The following is a 21,131-nucleotide window of genomic DNA, read 5'->3' as shown; positions in this document are numbered from 1 at the left end:
TTTGTTGGCCTCCCTCACTGTCTGCTTTGTTGCTTTTAAGGTAATTCTTGCAGCTCCCAGCAGGAGGATGGTTTGAAGTATGCAGGTTCTTCTTTGACTAGATCTGAATGGCTGACCCAAGGGGTCTGCCAGCCAGAAGAGCATCGTAGGTCCTGTTTTGGATGAGTAATTTATACATGTGAAATCCCTAAGCTCTATCACACTGGTCACCAAGAAAAAGACAGACCCATAGCAGTTCTAAGAAAAAGAGAGAGTATTCATGAATATAGTGGACAATTGTAGAAGGATAGGTAGCTTGTGTATCTGATGACAGATGCATCAAAGGGGCTGTGGGTTTAAGACAGAGGAAGGAGAAATTGCCTGGGAGCAGGACAGAGGATACATACCTCAGTCCTAGCCCACTGGCACTGGGAGTGTGTGGGGAGAACACCTGTCACTCGCGAGGGTGTCAACGTAATCCGTGTGCCAGTCTGGGGGGGTGGGGGGCGTACTGTTTTCAGTTACACCCAGGAGGTGAAGGGAACATTCAGAGAAGAGGGTGAGAGCAGAAGGGGACTTTCCTGAATACCTGGATTATTCAAGGTACAGGGAAGGGTGTGGGGGATCCAGGAAGGGTGTGTTTGAGTCAGTTAAGGGATGTATGGGGCCATGTGGGGTAAGGGAATCTGGTGGGTGGGCTCTACCTTCTTATGGAGACTGAGGTCAACAGGATGGAGGCATGATGTAAGATCCATCCTGGAGGTCCCTTAGGGGAGACTGATGGTCAGGTAATTCTAGCCTCCACTTTAGGACCTGTCATGTAGACTGTGTCACTGGGAACCGTGAGGTAGGAGAGATAACATGGCGGTCTAAGCTGGAAGAAGTGGAGCTCTGTGTACATGCCCCTAGATTCTGTTACTGATGATCACAAGGCTGAGAGGTCACCCAGAAGAAGAGTTTATAAAAATCTTTGGATTAGGAAATGAGTATGGTGTATTTGATGCGGATGTAGAGACTAGACTGGTCTGATTAGCAGTAAATAAAACTTACTCATTTGCCCAGGGGTTATTGATTACTCGAGGTAGATAAATACAATGAAAAGCAAGAGCCAGCCTCTCCCAATAATGTAACTCATCAGAAGGTCACCTTGCTATGGTCCTTACTCATGTCCTGTGTTCTCCCGACCTTCAAAACCAAAAGAGTTTATTGTCCATGCATGGGTATTTATGCTTATTAATGAATGAAGAGATGTTTTTTATAAAGTAAAAAATGCTTTATAAATAATCACTGAGACCTTCAAATGGTAAACAATACATGACTGCCTAATAAAGAACGACATAATTCTTTCAACACAAATTAAGAATTTAAAACAAATCGAGGTGTGCTAACTCTGATAAGTGTTGTATTATAGTGTTTTGTTGTTGTTTTTAACCCTCACCCGAGGATATTTTTTCCATTGCTTTTCAGAGAGAGTGGAAGGGAGAGAGAGAAAGAAGCATCGATGTGAGAGACACATCAATTGGTTGCCTCCCACACTGGCCCCAACCGGGGCTGGGCTCGAGCCTGCAACGGAGGTAGCTGCCCCTGAGCGGAATAGAACCTGAGACCCTTCAGTCTGCCGGCCGGTGCTCTAGCCACGGAGCCAACCAGCTAGGGCTTGTTTTTAATTTAGAAAAAGGCTGTTCTGCTGCAAAGGTTCTTAAAAATGAAAATAAGAAAATTAGACAGACAGGAGCAGAGCAAGGATGATGGGCTGTGTACAGAGACTCACCAGGGCAGAAAGCCCTGGATGCCTGGCAAGGGGCAAAACTGGGAAAACAAGAACCTTGTCCCCAGGGTAACCTATCCTCCTGCAGCGTATCTCTGGTCCTGCGGTTTAGACCCTCTGAGTGTTCTGCCCTAAAGGTAACATCTAGGCCTCAGTTGTATTTCAGCTCCAGGCCCAGAAAAGCAGCAAAACCAGACAAGTGGCACCACTGTGGCTGCCTCGGGACCAGATACATTGACTAATGACCCCCTGTCCTGGCACCAACCAATCAGTGGCGACTATGACCTGAAAGAGCACACCTGGAAGGCTGATGAATATTCTACTGAGACACTCCCCTGAGCCCTCCCCTAAGATTTCCACCTGCAAGAAAGAGATAAATACGCTCAGGACCAAGGACTCAGCACATGCTCCCCCTAGGGGAGCATGCCAGTGCCATCTCCTTCCCCCTCTTCCCTCTCAGGGACCCCACGAGACTTGCAACCAGGGGAGCAATGGGCAGCAGCAGCTGGTCCGGGCTAACCCCCTGAACCTGTCTCCCCCTTCTCTCTCTGGCTTCTCAGGGACCCAAAGCAGCCCAGCCTGGGCTCTCCTGTGGCTTCTTCTATGCTCCTCCTTGTTTCACTGTCCCAAGTATATTTCTGCTGCCATCATGGACCCAGTACCCTTGGACTCAGTGCTGTGTAGCCCTTCCCTTTGGATATCCCCATCCCTCATCCCCTTTCCTTAAATAACTTCAATTTTTCTTTATTCACTGTCTGAGATGGCTATTTAGACTGCTCACACACCACAGACTTTAACCTTGAAGAACTTATCTGAAAAACTTCACTCACGTCATGCTATTTGCCAGTGATCGTCACAGCAGATACAGAGAGCTTGACTGGTTTTCAATGTACTTTTATTTTATGACATAGGTTTTGTACTTTGTGGTTTTAAAATGCACTTTACATGTATTCAGTGAGCTGGGAAAGATAAAGACAGTCATTCATGGTATTTAATTAATTCATGAACCATTATAATCTCTGCTTCCAAAACTACTGACCCAGAGACTTATTTATTTTTAGCTATCAACAGGTTGCTACAGTTGATGCAGAAATCTTTTGAACATACCATGTTATCATATTGAAGAAATCTTGGTGAACGTTTTAAAATATGATCAAACCAATTTCCACTTAGCTTTTAAGTCAATGAGGTTTTCCATTCTCTTTTAGTGCATGATTCCAACAAAGACTTAGCATCCTTTCTTTTAAACACCCCCTAATATCAAAGGACTTCAGTGCTGTGGTGCCTCTTTATTTTTGCCTTTGCCAGCAAAAGTTTGTGTCATTTTTCTAAAATGCTGGCAGAGTTCAAAGAGACTTCATAGTAACTCTCAACTTACTGGTGATATATGTGTGTGTGCTTTTTGCACGTTATAACTCCAGGCATCCCATGCTTTTCTTCCTAATGACATATGGGGTAATAAACATGTGAAAGACATTATTTGGTGAAACAGAGAAAGTCTGAATTATGTGGCAAGAACAAGGTTCAATTGTGATTTTTAAAAAATGCCTTTCTTTATATCTCCGTTATACTGTGTTCTTTGGTCTTATAACTTCTTAGCCTGTAGGGATAAGGAGGGGAAGACCTAACTGTTTCTGGGATACTAATAGAATGATTTATGATTTTTATGTCTCATAAAAGTAGACTACAAATATGTTCGGCTATTCATAGAATTTCATCTGGTCTGTGAATCTTTAATGGGGTCAGTATCACCCTCAAGGGGCAATAATTGGTTTTTGGAAGAGTAAAAAAAGACAATGACAATTACTTTTGGCTTTGGAAAGCATCAGGGTACATAAACAGATACACAGTATATCTGTGATATTTAAATTTCTTTGGGAGGGATGTGAAAAAAATGTCTAAAAAGGCTTATTAGAGGAACAGTACTTTTAAAAAGGTTGAGAAACACCGATCTAGTCTTTGAAGATAGAAATTCAGCACCAATGTAAAATATGTACCTCCAGTGAGATAATACAGATAGATTTAAAAAAAAATCCTCGCCCAAGGATATTTTTTCCATTCAGAGAGAAAGTGGAAGGGGGGGGGGAGAGAGAGAAGCATTGATGTGAGCGAGGCACATGGATTGGTTGCTTCCCACACAAGCCCCGACCAGGGCCAGGGATCCAGCCTGCAACTGAGGTATGTGCCCTTGGCTGAAATCGAACCCGGGACCCTTTGGTCTGATGGCTGACGCTTTAACCACTGAGCCAAACTGGCTAGCGCAATACAGATAAATTTTGAAAGTAAATTCCAATTACATACTCTCCAAGTACAATTTCATTTGTTTGCAAACCATGGATCTTATACTAAGTTTTCAGTATGTCGGCCTATTTATAACTCATGCTGGCTCATTATACGCCAGACTTCTGAGGCAGGATATTGGCTGGCTCAGCTTTGCTTCCCCTGGCCTGTTCCTCCAGGGGCTGTCTTTTGGGGGAAACAAAATAAGGAAAGTAAAGCACTTGGCATGGAACATGCGGTAAGTGCTAGTATAGACGGCTGTGGGATCACAAAGGAGTAAATAGTCAACTTTGCCGGAAGGTGTTTAGGAAGGGATTCGACAAAGAGATGACTTTGGACCAAGGAGTTGACAAACTTGGATGGTAAAACTACTGTATCTTTATTTTCAGTAAACTCCATCTGAAATGTACTGTTTCCTTCCATTATGATGTGGCAAACCACAGGAGAATTATCAGTATCTGGACTTTGTCACCAATAGAAATCATAGGTATTTCCATAGCACATTATAGTTGCTGCAACTATCTTGAAATACTGTTTATAGTTGTAACTTTGCAATTACAGTAGTAACTAGCCCCACTTTTAGACCTTTTTATTTGACATGCCAATAAAGTACATATTTTGTAACTCTCACATTTAACCATATAAAAATTCAAAACTATTTGACAAGGGACACCACTGTGTTACAAGGAAAATGTCGGCATGGGATGCATATATAATGGATAAGGGCTACATATTCATGATTAAAATAGAGCTGCTGCCGGGCTGGGCTGGCTCAGCGGTTGAGCGTTGACCTAGGACCCAAGCGATCCGGGTTCGATTCCCGGGCGGGGCACATGCCCGGGTTGTGGGCTCGATCAATGACTCTCTCATCTTTGATGTTTCTATCTCTCTCTCTCCCTCTTCTTTCCTCTCTCTGAAATCAAAAAAGATATATTAAAAAAAAAAAAAATAGAGCTGCTACAGCAGCGTCATGGGATTAAGGAGAAAATTCACAGCTTATCAAAGAGGAGCTTTGACTAGACAGGTTGTAGATGAAGATACTGATACGGCCAATGCAAAAAAAGAAACTACCTCTCAGGTCCTCAAAGTATGAATTAAAAAACAACAACAATTATCTAACAGCATTTTGGCAAATTGCCAAAAACTAAAGGTTAAAGTGGTAATTATAGAGAGTGTGGGAAAATACACACTCTCATGATGTTGGTACAAAGTGGTAAATCCATTTTTTCAGGGCAGTATGAGAGTAGCTTTCAATTTTCAAAAAAATACTCATCGCTGTTGACCCAGAAATTCTCATCTTCAGAAATTTTTCCTACGAGAATACTGGCGCGCACACGCACGCACACGCACGCACGCACGCGCACGCACGCGCACACGCGCGCACACGCACGCACACGCACGCACACGCGCGCGCACACGCGCACACACGCGCACACACACGCACACACACGAATGTTTGGCAAAGTATTGTCTTCATGGTGAAAAACCGGAAATGACTTAAATTAGTCCATTCGTGGGAAGTTTGTTGAAAACATTGTCAAATTCTTATAAGGGTGTCGTATGCAGCTCTAGACAAGGCACCTCTTCTAAGACATACTGTTGTATGAAGTCATTGGGAAAACATGTAGTGTGATCTTATTTACGTAAAAACATATCACAGCCAAAAACTCAACCGAACGCGGGGCGCGGAACCCGCGGGCCCTCCCGCTGCCGCAGGGCTTCGCCCGTTTGAACCACGGCTTTGTTTTTACTCCGCATTGTTCGGACTTTTTAAAAAATCTGTGTATTACTGCACAATTCAGCAAAAAGGAAAAGAATTCTGGAAAATGACTGCCTTTACCATGTCAGCAAAAGTATCAACTACTTAGGAATGAACCCATCAGGAAACGTGCAGGACTTGGGGAAAGAGAACTATTACATTTTATTGAGGTCTATAAAAGAGAAGCCCAAATAAGCGGAGAGATGTCCCTCGTTGCGGAGTTGGACGGTGCAGCGCGAGTTTATAGGCGTGCGTGCACATCTCAAGGCCCGTGGGAAATGAAACTTGACGATGATCCTGAATTTCCGCGAGAATGCAAAACAGGCCGGAGTAGCTGCGAAAAGTCTCAAAAAGGGTAATGGAGTGTGCCTGTGCAGCCGGATTTTAAAGAGTTTTCTAAAATTAAAATAATGGAAATAGCAAGCAGCTGGCCCACGATGAGACGAAATGAGCCGCTGAACAGACGGGAAAGCCGGGCCGTGGCTGGCCGGCCGCTGCGGCCCGGGCGCCGCTGGCGTCGGTCTCCCGGAGGCGCAAAGGCAGCCCTTACCCTCACCGCCCGCGGGCCACAGGCGGCTCCGACGCCTCCGCGCTGCCCGCGGCGCGCCGTGCCCAGTCAGGGGTGGACCCTCGGCGGGCGGAAGGTGACCCTTCGATGGGCTTTACCTGGAAGGTGATTGCGGAGGGGAGGTGGCTGTGTGCCTGGGGGGGGGGGAGGGGAGATAGTGTCCGGCGAGACTGAGGTGGGTCATTTTTTAAAAATAAAACTTGAACCTCTAAGAAAAAAGGATTTTTGGAAAAGTGTGTTTCTAAGCCGGAGGCTAAAGAGTACTTTTTAAAAGGTTTTCTCGAGCCAACATGGCGGCGCCCATGTAACCGGGAGCCGGCACCGCGAAGGCAACGTCGCGACGTTGGCACCGCCTGCTGGGGTCAGAGGTCGCGGTGCGAGGGCGGCGTGGAGGGTGCCGGGTTCCATTGGGACGCAGGCCCCAGAGCTTGGGCCGTCGCGTGGGGGTGCGCTCGTCCTTCCTCCGACCGCTGGGGCCGCCCCGCATCCCCCGCGGTCCCATCGTCCCAGCCGCCCGAGGGTATGTGGATATGCCGCCCAGAAACCAGCCCGGCCCAGCCGAGAGGGTGGCCCGCCCCCGTCCACGCCGCTCGGAGGTCACCAGAACATCCCTGGCATTGATGGAAAGACTCGTATCTTCGGAAATGGCGAACCGGAAGGAGAACCTAAAACTCGAGCAAGAGCCATTGAGGAGCAGGGTTGTGGCAAACCCTGAGGACACCCGTTCCCCGGAAGCTCGAATTGTTCCTTGACAAGACCCGCAGTTGTGAGGAACACACGAGAGTCATGGAAAGGACAGAGCCCACGAGCGGTATCTGCTGGTGAGCTTCGCCAGAGGAAAAAGATGCTCAGAAACTTCTGTAAGACCAGTTACAGTGCCTTTGAGAGGACATGCAAGGCCCCGGGGACTGAGGACACCTTTCCCGCGTGGTACCCGAGAGGCCCGCCGCCGCCGGTACCGGGAAGGCTCTGCAGCCGGGTTTTACCAGGAGGGTCAAATCTGAAGAAGCGAAAAAGGGCCTTAAAAGCCGCAGCAGCAGCAGCCCGAAAACAAGGCCGGACGAACCCAGAAAGCTCTTCCAAAGCTGGACCGGAGGAAATCAAGGGAAACCAATAAGTTCTGTTAAAGTTGTAAAAAAAATAAAATAAAAGGTTTTTTCATATATAGTGATAAAAAATTTTATCTTTTAATTATGTTTTTTATTGACTTTAGAGAGAGAGGGGGAGAGAGAGAGACATCCATTGGCTGCCTCCTGCAGGCCCCCAAGATGCTCAACCAACTGAGCCACTCCCGGCAGGGCTAAAAAAATGTTAGAGAAGAGTTGAGAGGTGCTTGCTGTGAGTTGTCAAGGAAAAACAAATGAAGGTTCAAAGAATGTGCTACTCAAAATCCAAGGTTACTCCCAGAAACAGCAATAAAGTTAGAGACTGTAGCACACATTGGTTATATAGATTCAGAAATTTTACTCCTCTAAAGAAACATGTAAAAGAAGAAAAACTAATGATATTTACCTTGTCTGATTACAAACAAAAGACTGTGTCTTAGTCAGTTTGAGCTGCTATAACAGAATATAATAGATTAGGTGGTTTATAAGCAACACAAATTTCTCTCTCAAAGTTCAGGAGCCTGGAAGCCTGAGAGCAGGGTGCCAGCTTGGCAGGGTTCTGATGACGGTCCTCCTTTGGGTTGGAAACTGCCAGTTTTTCCATGCATCCTCCAGTGGTTGAAGTGGTTGACAGAGCAGAGAGAGTGCTCTCTGGGGTCTCTTTTATGAAGACACTAATCTCTGAGGGCCCCACCCTCCAGACGTATTCACCTCTTAAGAGTCTCACCTCCAAATACCATTATATCAGGGTTTAGGATTTCAATATGTACATTTTGGGAGGGACACAAACATTCAGTCCACAACAGATTAATAGGCAAATGTTTTTGTTTTATTGAATTACTTTGTATACCACTTCTCTGGGGAGTTTCCAAGAATCCACTTATGTAGAAGTTTGCGTACACCTCCACCCAAGAAAAACCTGGATTAAGCTTGTTTTGTTTTAGGTTTTCAATAGATTGTTTGCCCTCCTCCCATGCCATTGAATTTATCTTTACTAGCTTTTTTCAACATTATCGTGGTCAGTGGCAAGTTCTAGATGGCCAAATGTTGGATGTTTATCTAAAGCAGTGGTTCTCACCTTATTGTGCCTTGTAGTCTCCTAAGGGGTCTCATTCACAGATTCTGACTTAAAAGTTCAGGTGTGTGGCCCAAGGGATTGCGCATTTTTAATAAGCTCCATAGTGAACTCTATGAGGCTCGTCTAGGGACCACACTTTCAGTAGGGCCTAAACTCAAAAGGAACCAAGGAAGCCTAATTGAACCTTAGCATCTAGATCAGCACTGTCCAATAGAAATGTGCTATGAGCCACAAATGTGAGCCAAATATGTAAGTCAGTGATTTTCTAGTAGTCACATCAAAGAAGGAAAAGGAACAGGAGAAATTAATAACCTTTTATTTAAACCAATATATCAAAATCTTAGTCTTTTCAACATATAATTGATGTAAAAGTTATTGAGATATTTTACATCCTTTGGTTTTGGATTAAGTTTTTGAAACGAGGAAGGAGGAAAGGAGAGAGGAAGAATATCAGTGAATCTGTAGGAGTCCTCCTTCAGGACCTGGCAGCCCTGTGAGGATGGAGCCAGGGAACAGGTGCCCTGATTTCCCTCTCTTCCCTCCCTCTGATCTGCTGCTCTGCCTCCTATTGGCAGGGCCCACTGGCAGTCCAGAGAGCAAGGGAGCCTCAGGGTATGATCCATACAAGGTCAGTCCTGAAGGGCACAGGGCGTGGCGGACAACGGTAGAGACAAGATCAGGGGAAGGTTGGATTGATGGAGGTAATTTCCTTTCCATTTCTCTTCTTTTTCTCATATAATTTCTTCTGTTAATCCTGAACACTTGATTCTCCATATCTGTTCTTTTTGTCTTCATCCTGCCTATTTAAACCAATATATCAAAATTCTCCTACTGAACAATGCAAGAACTTTAATTCCCACCTTCTCTCCCACCTTAGATGCCGTTATGGTTTATTTGAAGCAGTTATTATAACACAGTTTGTCTGATGAGGAAAATGAGACTCTGGAGGTTATGTGGCCTTCCCTAAGTCAGGCAGTACTCCATTTAGGATTAGTATATGCTCTACTCTGAGGTAAAATATAATCTACATTATAACATCCAGTTGAATATGTGAAATCATTGGACTATTAATGTTACACTTTAGACAAAGTAAAAGTTTCTTGGTTCTGTTATAATTTGCCTTATTATCTCTTAGAATTTCACACTTACGTTGTATACAGTGTGCTTTATAAATATTTCCTATAGTCAAGACATTATAATGATGGTTGTATTAACTTCTGATAAGGTGTCATGAGTGTTTATAGCTTCATTAATTCCCTTCCTTACAAACACAGTTGATGGCAGGAGAAATATTAAAAGAGGAAATAAAAAATATAGATCCAGGCTCAAAAAAGAACGCCTTCCTTTCTGGAGAACAGAAATGAAAAATGGTGATTGGAGCCCCAGCCCTAGGCTCATTGGGCATTGGTCCTGGGATGGTCTGGAAGCAGGGAGTGTGGCTCAGAGTTCAGGTTCTGTAGGCAGCTTGGGAGCTCAGACAGAGCAGGGTGACCAAAACCTGAACCAGACTTCGAGGTTAGGAATAGGGCATCCCAGTATCCCCATGGGACAGGAGGCTTGAAATGCCATTACGAGTTCTAAAAGAGATTCAGCCTACCAATGTTATTTGCATAGAAAAATAAAAAATATATCAACTAATTATTACTTCTTTGCAGTGTACAAGATTAACATAAAAACTCAGAAGCATTCCTACATACCAGTAATAAGGAATAGGAAAATGAGAGAGAAGGTAACTAACCCTTTACAAAATACATCTCACAGATATGTAAGACATTTTCTGAGAAAACACAAGCTGGTAGTGAGTGATACCAGTTGAACAGCACTGCTCATGATATACTCCAAATGCAGCTTTAGTCATGTGTCTTATCTTTCATTTACAATATATACAGACAAGGTGAGCTTCCCCGCACTGGGATTGCAACTTGAGCAGTCCCTGTCTTTTCTGGTTCCTCTCAGGTAATAAGTCCTGTGTTCCTTTCAAATTACACACACAGTCTTATTTCAGTAAATAGAATCCCCAGTCCTCTGTCATAGCCAAAAATCAGAATTTAATTTAGTGTTAAATCTTTTCCAGCTGAGGCCTGTTTGCTCTTTTTCCTTTTTAATATTGTAAAGATGTTAATGTTCCCCTAAATTGATCTATAGATTCAATGCAATCCCAGTAAAAATCCCAGTGGGATTTTTGGGTGCAATTTGACGAGCTGATTCTACAGTGTCTATAAACATGGAGAGGGCCAAGAATCACTGAGGCACTTTTGAAGGAGGAGGTCAGGGGACTTGAGCTACCAGGAAAGAAGACTTGTAATTAAAGCACAGTAATTAAGATAGTGTATCGCTGGCATAGGAATGGACAAATCTATCAGTGGAAGAGAAGAGAGCCCAGAAACAGACTTGTGCATATAGACACTTGATTTATTATTTCAGACAGTGGCACCACAGAGCCACAGGGCAAGATGGTCTTTTTCAATAAATGGTGCTGGGACAGTTGGAAAATGAAATTGAGTCCTCAAAAAGCATTTGTACTAGATGATGCTGAAATTGAATCCCTAAAAGTTGTTTTAGGTGATATGAGGAAAAACAGGGCAGGGGATCAAAGAAAGACCCAGGGATCCCCCTGCCTGGCCCTCACAGTGTCCCAACCCTCGGGAGCAGGAAGGCAACAGTTTCAGAAGGTTTCAGTAGTAGAATGCAGTGCGATACTGAACTCTGCCTTGTTTTTTGCCCCGCGGCCAGAATGGCCCCCAGAGTGTGGGTGGGCCCCGTTGAGAAGCAATTAGATACGCTTTGCTGGGACTTGAGGGACCAGCCTTGGACTGACTGTGAAGCTGATGACAGTATTACTTTTTAAAAGCCCTGTTTAAAAATTGGTCATGGTTCATTTAAGCACTGTGGCTTTGGGAGTTACCTCACAGCTATGTATTTTGCCTTAGTTAAGTGGAGTCCGATGAACCAGAAATGCACTTTATATTATGTGATGCAGAGGTCTGATGGGATGGAGACGCAGTTCCTGCTAAGTGTTAAAATGCTGAATTTCTCCAAATTAATTGACTATCGTGTCAGTTTCAGAGCTTCAGTTTGAAGGCTGTAGGGGACCTGCTAATTGGTATTTGGCTTCTAAATAGAGCAGTGATTCTGTATTCCTACTATATGTTCTTCAGCAACGTTTGGAAAAAACAAATCATCTCGGCCGATTAAATTATCCTATCTCGAAGAAGCGTGGCTTTTACTTAGTTTAGGAATTTCGATCAGAGAAGACTCCTCCAAACACCGCTTCAGGGACCGGGGATAACCAGGCCTGCAAACTCTAAGCATTTGTACGCCACTATCACAGCACAGGCTACTTTTCCCTCTTGACGGTGCTGAGCTTTTGTCAAGTACTTTGTCCTTTCATTCAGCTGTGATTTGGGGATGACTTTGATGGTAAATCTCTTTCCTGAAGGGATAGACCCCTCCAGGTCCTGTTGCACGGCCTCGGTGAGTAATTGCGGTCACCTGTTACTTGGCCTTGATCCCTCTGGCCTGGGATCCTGTTGGTCTGCAGCTGTCGAGGGTGAGGTGTGCTTATCAGGAATCTGCTTTCTGCAGCGTGCTCGTGCCTCTCGTTTGGAAAAAGGTGTTAATTAAAAAAGAAATAGAGCTGCCAAAAGTGAATTATTGAGTTCCATGGTTATCTCTGGGCTCTGGACCTATTGTAGATGTCAGTATCGTGGGGAGAGGGGGAGGCCCTCCAGCCGGGGCCCTCCAGCGACAGTTCATGGCTGGGGAGAGGAGTTGGCTGTTTTTGCAGATAACGGGCAGTCCTGCGTCCTTACGAGGACGGGCCTTGAATGAAGATCGCCTTCCCGTTTTCAGGGCAGATATCTGATTCCAGGTAAAAGGTTAGATACATAGCCCTAATGAACTGACTGAGAAGCTGGGAAGGTTTCAGACAAGTTGCAGCTTTTAAAAGCCCGAGTGTCAGTGTTCATGTATTTCTTCACAGTGTGCATTTGTGCTGTTTATCCTGAAATCCAAAACATTCTAGTTTGATTTAGTAATTCAATTTAGTGTCTGCGTGATTCATTTTCGCGAAAGAAAATCCGTTTGGGCTGTTTAGATCTGCAGCTGGCTTTCATCTTCATTTTCCTGTTTTTGCATGTTTTTTTTCTCTCTCTCCTATCCACTGTAAATTTCCATTTTGCTCCAGCCTATATTTTCTCAAGCTCTTTATAATCATTGTATAAAAACAAGTGAAGCTTTTTATTTTATTTTTTCAGATACTAGATATGTTTGCTTGGTATGTTAAGTTCTTTTCTGGGTTCATTTTTACTATCAATTACATTCAGTTCAGTGACGAATTCTAGTTGTTTAGGATCTAATTGAACTCTTTTTTCTTCTTGAATTCGTTGCTTCTTGAAGCTCCTTGCATTTACCTGCTGTGTGAGCCACATCTGCTATCATCTGTAAGCGAGATGTTTTATACTTGGATGCCGTTTACACATCTACTAAGGTATATTTCAATGACTTTTTGTTAAGCTCCCAATATGTGCATCTTAAGTACAATAATTTGTCAAAAATGAGTTGAATATGCTTCTTAAATGTCAACAAGCTTGAAGAAGATGAGGTAGGATACTCTCAGCCCCTGCTGCCCAAAGTGTGGGCCCTGGAGCTGTAGCACTGGCATCACCTGGGCGCTTATTGGAAACACAGAATCTCAACGCCCACCCAGATTTGCTGAACCAGAGCTTGAATTTTATCAAGATCCCAGGTGATTTGTACACATTTTAAAGTTTAAGAAAAATGTGCAGAGGTGTATAACAAAACTTATTTACTTATTTATGTATTTATAGTTGATATATAATATTATAGTGATTTGTCATTTTTTTCAATTACAGTTGACATTTAATATTATTTTATATTAGTTTCAGGTGAACAGTGTTGTGGTTAGACATTTATATAACTTAGGCAGTAATCCCCCTGATAATTCTAGTACCCGCCTGGCTCCATACACAGTTATTACAATATTATTGACTGTATTCCCTATGCCGTACTTTACATCCCCATGACTACTTTGTAACTGCCAATCTGTACTTTTCAATCCCTTCACCTTTTTCACTCAGCTCCCCAACCTCCTTCCCATCTGGCAACCCTCAGTTTGTTCTCTGTCTCTATGAATCTGTTTCTGTTTTGTTTGTTCATTTATTTGGTTCTTTAGATTCCACATATAAGTAAAATCATATGGTATTTCTCTTTCTCTGACTTATTTTACTTAACATAACATCCTCTAGGTCCATCCATGTTGTCGCAAATGGTAAGATTCATTTTCATTTTTATGACCAACTAAAATACCATTGTATATTCAGGGTGGGGCAAAAGTAGGTTTACAGTTGTTCATATGGAAAATAATTGCAATAATCAATACATAATAATAAAAGAATAAACTTTTGCATACTCACAACTGTAAACCTACTTTTGCCTCACCCTATATGTACCACATCTTTATCCATTCAGTGATTTGACATTTTTATACTTAAAAATGTGGTCACCCCACTAATTCTAGTAATCATCTGTCACTGTGCAAACTTATGACAATATTACTGACTAAATTCCCCTTCACCTTTTCTACCTATCTTCCCACCCTCCTCCCCTCTGGCAGCCATCCCTTTGGTCTGTGTTCTATGAGTCTGTTTTTACTTTTTGTTTGTTCATTTGTTGTTGTTTTTTTATAATAACATTTTAAGTATGCATTTGTAGGTTTTAATTATTTGATAATTGTGGCTAAAATGTACACATATAGATTATAGCATGAGTTTTATTATTTTAGTGATGCAGAGAAGCTCAGTTGGATTCTAAGCCTTTGAAATTGGAGTGACATACTGCAGAAGCTTTGAGCCAAGCTCAGGAAGCTCAGTATTTTTTTCAAGCTCACTTCTTTTTTGGTATGTTCCCAGTACACCTGAGAGAATGCAGTGTAAATGGGAAAGAATGACTCTAAGTCCTCCCATCGCTATGACAAGCCACTCACTTGGGACTGTCCCGAGGGGTCAAACTGTGGTCTTCGTGTGTTTTTTAGCCATGAAAGTCCCATTTGTATGGCTTCTAACAGAGACCGACTCTCCCAAGAGTTTGCTGGTGTAAATATTATAATGAATATTGTAATAAAATTCGCATCTGTGATCCATGCAGCTGGGGGTGGCTGTAATGGGAGGGGAGAAGTGACAGGGACAGATGGAGTTGGGGTCTGACAGGGAAGGAGCCATTCATGCTAGCTTGGCTTTGGACCATAAAAACATCTGGAAAATAAAAGGAGTGAAGCTGACTGGGAATATGAACCTTTGCCAAGACTGTAAGAAAGGTGCAGTGAGGAACTGGAGCAGACGCTTGCTTCCCTCTTCTCCACCTCCAGCTTGGAGATTTAAAAACAACAACAGAGAAATATTGCTGCACATGGGAAAATTGGCCATCTTTATAAACATGTATTAAGTTTGGTTTTCCCCAGTTCCCCTTCTGTGTAAGAAGTTGGTTGCTCAGGAAAGTGGCTGGAACTGCTGTGTGATCTGAGACCATGTGCCCGGGCAGAGCATTAATTCGCTTCTGGAGTCTGCAGATGTCAGAGAAGCCCTCTCTAGAGCCAAGGACAGGAGGACCTTTGAGGATCAGATGGAAGAAAAGGGGGAAACAGTAGGACTCAGGGAGTGTGAAGACTTAAAAACAGAAAGAATACCCATTCCTCACTGGTTGAGAAGAGCACCAGAGGTCTTAAGGACAAGCAAAGCTGTTGGGCAAACAGCCTCTCTGGCCCAGTCAGCTGCTAGTGCCCACGTGCCCGGGCAACTGTGAGCTCAGTCATGGCCCTCTGGCTTCTTTTGGGTCTCTTATCCCCAGCAGAAATAGACGACTGGGCAGTGTGCAGCGGCACTTCCTCTTCCTAGTGGCACAATGCTCCTGTAGTTCTGTTGTGGGGCCTCCTTCCAGGCCATTCTCTGGGTCCACGCTGCCCATTCTCTCTGCAGTGTCTTCTCCTCCTGTGTCCTGTGGGTGCTTCCCAAACCCCACAGCATGGCCCTGACCGTTTTACTTAACACTCTCTTCCCACTCGTTCTCTTGTGTCCATCTCATTTCTACAGCATAGCCTTCAAACACTCTTGATTGAATACATACCTATTAATAAAAATTTTTGAGGAATAATCTCCAATATGTGCTTTTAAGTCATATGCAAGAATATGTATGTATGTGTATAAAGTGTAAATATAAAATGTTATAAATAAATATGTAAAATATAACATATATATTGAAGTCTATAGGTAAGATAAAATATTAAAATATAAAAATAAAAATGGGGGCTATGAAAACATTAATACAAATTTCTTTTCTTCTCACAACTCTGTCTGTTCCCTCAGCCAAACCTTGGAGTGCACCTGTGCCTTTTGGAGACCCTTGCTATATTGGAGCTGCACCTTGGCCTGAATCCCGTCTCCTATTCATTGCCCTTACCAGCTTCCCTCACCTCCTGACTGGCTCAGAGACTGCAGCTCCAGCCCCCTACTACCCGGGGTCAAACTTAGTTGAGAATCTTTAGCTAAAAGCACTGGCTTTCTGTCTTTCCCTCGGTACCATAAGTCAGGGGTCAATACCTGAATAATCTCATACTGCTTCTGGTTGCTTCTCTGACCAGGGAGAAATTCTGTCAAATGCCAGCTTATTTAAGAGCAGATCTGGGAGTAGGTATGCCTCTCAGTGATACTGTGGTGACATCCCCTGAGGTAGTAAATCCTTGGGAACTGGGAGAGACTCGCTCTCTGAGATACATGAGGATATTGAAAATGAAGAAGAAGGCAGGAAGTTCTATTGCAGATGAGTCATGGGCTCCAGTCAAATGTATGTTCAGTTAAATTCATGTGTAGCCTGACTGGCATGGCTCAGTGGTTGAGCATTGACCTATGATCCAGGAGGTCTTGGTTTGATTCCAGGTCAGGGTACATGCCTGGGTTGCAGGCTCCTTGACCCCCCCAGTTGGGGGCATGCAGGAGGCAGCAGATCAATGACTCTCTCACATCATTGATGTTTCTGTCTCTCCTTCTCCCTTCCTCTCTCTCTCAAATCAATAAAAATATATTAAAAAAAAAATCATGTGTAGGTCAAAAAAATTATGAAATGTTTCATCAGTATTCGAGAGTGAAGATTAGAAATGAATCCGAAGTGATGGAAAATATCACTCACATTACTACCAAATTCCTGAAAATAATGTTTATTTTATGTTTACTCATTTGTTGATTTGCAAATAATAGCTTCGTTAGGTCCCTCATGGTTCTCACTAGGATGATTCCATGATAATGTATTTAGCGGAAGAAAATAGCTATTTATTAAGCAGTTGAACAGCTGTTAGTTTGTTGTAGGACATCTTATAGGGGACAAACCTTTTGCCACACCCACATGAGCTCATTTTGGCACTGTGGACCCAACTTCACCCTGTTAACAGCTGTCGGGGATGGGAAGCACTTCCACTGTTGAACTGCTGCATTCCCCAGTGGCGTGATGGCCACGGCACGTTCAGATCTCTCTGAACTGATCTCTTTTGTCCGCCTATTCTTGGTTATCCCCATAATCCATAGTATCTCATTTAGGAAAGAGCTTGGCAGGGTCTCCCTTCCGGTCTTCATTTCTCCATCTTGAATACTTAATTAATTTTTAGGTATTTGTGTAAGAAGAGGCCTATCTCTCACTTTGGTAGGATTAATGTCTTAATACTTTAAAAGCATAGCTTAAGGCAAGAAATGGGGAGGCTGTAGTTGGCTGGCAGCCCAATGGTAGTGATGATCATTTTTGTTTTGAGTAGGAAAATAAGTGTACAGTGATGCCAGAGATGCTTCCTGAATTACAGCCTAATTTTTTCGCAGGTATCATATTTCCTTTGGCCAAAAAAAAAGTATTGTTTGAAGATGTCTGTCAATATTATATTCTCTGGGATTTTTATGCTTTGCTTCCCTTAATGTTAGAAGCTCAACTTTAGGAAAACAATGTACATAGTTATGCATTTTGTTTTTTTGATTGGGCTGAAAAAAATTACTACATTCAGGCTCTGAGTTAGTACTTTGTTCTAAACCTTGAAAAATGAATTAATAGCCAAATTAGTGTTTTGAATCATCTTTTAAACATGCAGATGTATTACTCTGAATTGGAATATATCTAAATCTACATATATATGTGCAACAAATATTTATTGACTGCCTCCTCTCTGTCTGGCACTGTTCTAGAAGCCAAGGGTAACAGTGTTGAACAAGACAAAATACCTTTCATGTGGAGCTTACTGTTATTTTTTGGGAGGGGAGGAATACAAAACAATAAATAAACAAGCAAATAAATAAGATTTTTTCAAATATTAAAGAAAAGGGGAAAATAAAGTAGATGTACTCGTCATGGTCCCAGCAAGAAACAGAGGGAAAACTGAAACTATGATAATTTGAACAGTTTAATAAAAGTTCTCTTTACAAAGATATGGGTAGGGGCAGGGTAAGGAGACTTTATAAATTAATGCAGTACTTTGAGGCTGGTAACAGAGGCAAACCCTGAAATGGAGGACCCAGTTACTCAAAAGACAGAGCTGGTGGAGAGGTCTGCTGTCCAGGGGCACTGGCCTTCAGCTGGGTCTCGTTCAGCTCTTGTCTCTGCAGGAAGGAAACTAGGGAAGTAAGTTGCCAGCCTCACAGCCTCCCCATTGGCCTAACCCATTGGAAGTCACATGGTGAAGGAGCCACATGATATAATCCACACATGTCAATTTTCTAAGGCACAGAGCAGGTGAGGGAAAGGTGGACTCTGTCGATTTAGAGGAGCAGGGGGGATATCCAGCACCAGAGAGAAATGGGACATTATATGGGATGTGCAATGAGCAGTGGTGTAAAATGTCATATTGTTTCTGCCATAAGTGTGCTTACAGTTTATTTGCAATGATCAAAATTAAGTTTATGAAAAGATAACTAGCAAAATAAAATTTGTTATAGGCGATAAAACTTTTATACACCGTAACTTTTATACTTAAGAACAGGAAGCAATTGTTTCTACTTTGGAAGATGAGGAAACGTTTCATGGAGAAAGTGTAATTGGAATTGAGCTTAAGAAATGGATAGATTGTTAGTAGTTGGGAAAGAAGAAGGAAGCATTCCAGGACTATAAAGTGACATGGGCCAAAGTGCACAGATGGGACACATTTTAGGAACAATTTGGCTGAAGTGGTTGGATGATTCTACAATCCTTTTAGAATCAAAGACTTGTAATGAAAATAAGCCTACTCTCTTCTCAACTCCCACTCAGTGTAGAAACCACATCTATAGGTACTAGCTTCCTTTCTTCTTCCCTATTTCTCTTCCCCTTCCCTCCTTACCTCTGTGCCTTTCAACAAGCATTTACTGAGCACCCACAATTTGCATAGTTGCAAATGAGGTCCCACATTGAACAAAACCATGTCCCTAATCAGTCAGGGAGTTCAGTTTCCATCTCATATTCCAGAGGGTCTCTCAGTAATTGAACAAGATCATAATACTGATAGCTAACACTTACTGAACACGTTTTATATACCTTACACTGTTCTTATTAAAGGAGACTTGGTTTGTCTTATGAAGAATGCATTAAAGACTTAAGAAAAAGGATTATTGAAATGGTCGTTCATATTTTGGCTCTATAAAGGTGTGTTTGTTTTAAAAGAAGCACTGAAATAGTATGTTGACTGGATAACCTACTGTATATCATGTGTGCATAAGATTTTAATTTTGCACAAATTGTAGAAGATGATAATTTTCTTAGTGAGAGACCTAGAGAGATTGAATTTGGGTCCAAAGTGATTTCCTTCTGCTCTGTGGAAGCATCTCCTGCTCATGCTCCTTTCTGGGATTCCAGATCTCAGTTCAGCAGTAGACCAGGCAGGTGAAGGCTTCACACAGAATGGCAGGAAATCCAGAGAAGCAGCCAGACTGAGGAGGGGTTCATCTCGGAGGCTCAACTCCAGGAGAGGCTGAGGTCTCTGGGGGTAGAGTGTTGGTTCTGCTCCAGAGGAGGTGAGAAATCTGACTTTGCCCTCTGCCCTCAGAGAGTTGTTTCTTTAGAAGTTTGCTGTGGTTTCTCTTCATTTCTGATGTTGACAAGACAGAATTCATTTGGAAAAAGAGAGCTTCGTGATTCACAATTAGCTCTCTCTCCTTCCCCCCCATCTCTCTCTCACTGTGTGTGTGTGTGTGTGTGTGTGTGTGTGAGAGAGAGAGAGAGGCTCTTTAAGAGCTGCATTTCCCTTATAATTTTTTAAAGTCTTTTTTTAACTTCAGGCTGGTTTAAAGAGATAAGTTATTATAAAAATAGTGATTGCCTATATTACAAAGGGAAATATATTTTATTTTCCCTGCACAATGTATATGAATTATAGATTGGTTTCCTACGGAAGTTATTTCTCAAGAACTATTAACCTTCTTGGGTAGAGTTTTAGTGCTAGTCTTAATTAAATTTGTTCATTAAATGTAGCTCAGACACCATCATAATGTTGAAATTGAAGTAATCACTGGGCAGCAAATGAGATGTTATTAATGTGATTTGAAAATGATCTAGCTGAATTTATTTCACACATGAAAGAAGTGTTTTAAATTTGCATTTTTACCACAAATAACTGAAATCTAGGTATTGGAGAAGTTAATCTTATGGTGATACTAGTGTTAACTTTCTCATTTTTAAACTTGCTTTTCAAGGTTAATTTCATATCAGATACATATGGAGGTGAAAGATACGGTCAAGCAGAATCTGAGGGGCTGCCCATGACATGGGTGGTCTGAGGGTGAGAGATGAACTGCACTTGGAGTGGGTTCAGTTTCAGAAACTGAACAACCAGCAGGGTTTCTGTTTCAGAAACTCTAGTGTTTGGAAGGAGATGGGGGAAGGAAGAGGGTAGGAAAGAGGAGAAAAGTCAGGATGTAGTAATGGGAATGCATGGAGACAGGCGTTTGCCCTGTCCCACCGCTGGAAAGGTGCTTCCCCCTGGGACTGCTGCTGTGGAGCTTGCCATGAAGCGGGCTCTGCAAGCGCTGGTTCAGCGGCCTTCTTCCAGATCCTGGAGAAAGGAAGCACTGTCCAAAAGACCAGGGGGAGAGAGTCAAGTTTGTGTGGAGGATCTTATTGAGGTAGGTGGGATTCAAAGAGTGTGTGTCCTTAGCCTGCATGCGACAGAAAGCTACCAGGACCTTTTTCCTGTGGTGGACAACATGATGTGCTCTAAAGCATCTGGAAAGGCAGAGCATCTCGGGGACCTTTAAGTTCTTAACTGCTTGTCAACAAGGAGAGAAAGGTTTTCTAAGTATATTGCATTTGGAATGCCTACTTGGACGAGGTCTGTGCTAGAGTCATTTGTAGTTAAGTGACCACACAACCTCTGCTCCGCCACGCAAAGCCTGTGAGTGTTTGCTCTTGGTGAAGTAGATTGGGGCTGACATAAAAAAAAAAAAAGGAGGAAAACATAGTAGCTCCTTTGCAACAAATCCACAGAGGTCAGATCTGAGCATTGTTGAACCAGAAATTAAGGTAAATATGAGTCAGCTTCAAGTCAAATCTGTAACAAGTGAGAAAGTTCCCATGATGGG

The 21,131-nt window shown here is 42.8% G+C and overlaps 1 protein-coding gene and 1 pseudogene across 1 annotated transcript in view; both read left to right on the top strand.

The window, feature by feature from the left end:
* The window catches only part of DCHS2 (dachsous cadherin-related 2), a 174,600-nt gene that overhangs the window by 39,674 nt on the left and 113,795 nt on the right, over positions 1–21,131 (top strand). The window lies entirely within an intron of this gene.
* On the top strand, positions 6,224–7,471 carry LOC148093271 (small ribosomal subunit protein uS15m pseudogene; annotated as a pseudogene).

This window comes from Miniopterus natalensis, chromosome 4 (genome assembly GCF_054644295.1).
Source record: "Miniopterus natalensis isolate mMinNat1 chromosome 4, mMinNat1.hap1, whole genome shotgun sequence".
Taxonomy (NCBI): Eukaryota; Metazoa; Chordata; class Mammalia; order Chiroptera; family Miniopteridae; genus Miniopterus; species Miniopterus natalensis.
The sequence above is the reverse complement of the archived record's forward strand: the minus strand, read 5'-3'. Positions and strand labels throughout refer to the sequence as shown.